We start from the raw sequence: 1,357 nt of genomic DNA, 5'->3' as shown, positions 1-1,357 counted from the left end.
TTCCCCTTGGTTTCCGTGGGAGGAAGAGCAGGCAGAAGGGTAGGGGTGAGGAGGAGACTTCTCCAGCCCGAGGACGACGGAGGGAGGGATCAGGGGCTGTCAGCTGTGAGTCAGAAATGAATGAGGCATTTCTTCTTACACTTTTTCTGTACCTGCAATGGTACCCTGGCCACCAGTGCCTGGGATTTCTGCAAGCCTTACAGGGAGCCCTGGCATGGTCAGTGCCCAGCATCAGCATCCCCCTTGGGGGTCAGCCTGCTTTGTGGGGTGGGGCACTCAGGGCACCTGCCAGATTGCTCGCTCCTGGGCCAAGAAAGCTGGGCCGGGGGGCCAGGCATTCCCATCGCATCCTCACCTGCATGACAGTTTGCCTGTGTTGTCTTGCTGACCAGGGGATTCCCCACCACAAGGCAGAGCTGGAGCTGTCCCATGGCCACCCAAGGATGGGGGCACAGTGAAGGCACCACATTTTTGGAGAAGCACCTTCCTCCCTGACTTTCAGGGCTTTCTACTCAACCCAGCTAGGAACCTGAGGGGCAAGCTGAGAAAAACCCCACAGGATTCCCCACAGACTGGGAATGACACCCCTGAGCCATGCTCAGGGCAGGAAGCAGGGATGGGGTCAAAGCTGTAGAGCCCAAGAGGTAGAAGCAGGAGCCCCAAGCCCTTAGGGGTGCCTGGATATGAGCATCTTCCCATGCTGCAGGATGGTAGGAGAGCCTGAGGACCTGCAGCAGCAGGGAGCTGGACCCCCACAGCAAGGCACCCCAAGGTGTTGTAGACTATCTGTTCTCCATGGCCAGCACTGGAGATGAGTCCTGTGCTGCTGAACTCAGACCCAGAAGCGGGTACTGCCAAACCCCTCATCACAGTGGGAGCATTAATTGCTATTGGGGAGAGAGGTGAAATGCCTGAAGGCTGATCCTGCGACAGCTGCAGCTGTAACCTGCTCCCCCAAGTACAGGAGGAAGCTAAAGGCTGTCATTAAATAGCAAAATGATGGGTTGTCCAGGCCAAGGAGGCACCTTGCCTTTGAAAGCTGAAATGAAGAAAGGCTTGATCCGGGCCAGCCAGAGCATCCTATGGAAGCACATAGGGCCAGGACAGCAATAAGAGGCAAAGAGTCCACAGCATGAACCCAGCCAGTACAAATGGTTCACGCACAAGTTGGTTGCACGAAAGCATCAGGAGACCTGCTGCGCTGCTTTGTGGGACCACACAGGGCTGCCTCCTCCATTACCCTGCCTTTCATGCACAACTACTCATCTTTGTGTGAACGATCAGGAGAAAAAATTGTAGGCTTGGCTGTAGGAACTTGTTTGAAGTTGAGACAACTGAAAAAAAAGCTGTAGCTCCA

This window comes from Vanellus vanellus, assembly GCF_965231255.1.
Source record: "Vanellus vanellus genome assembly, chromosome: 5".
NCBI classification, from domain to species: Eukaryota; Metazoa; Chordata; class Aves; order Charadriiformes; family Charadriidae; genus Vanellus; species Vanellus vanellus.
The sequence above is the reverse complement of the archived record's forward strand: the minus strand, read 5'-3'. Positions refer to the sequence as shown.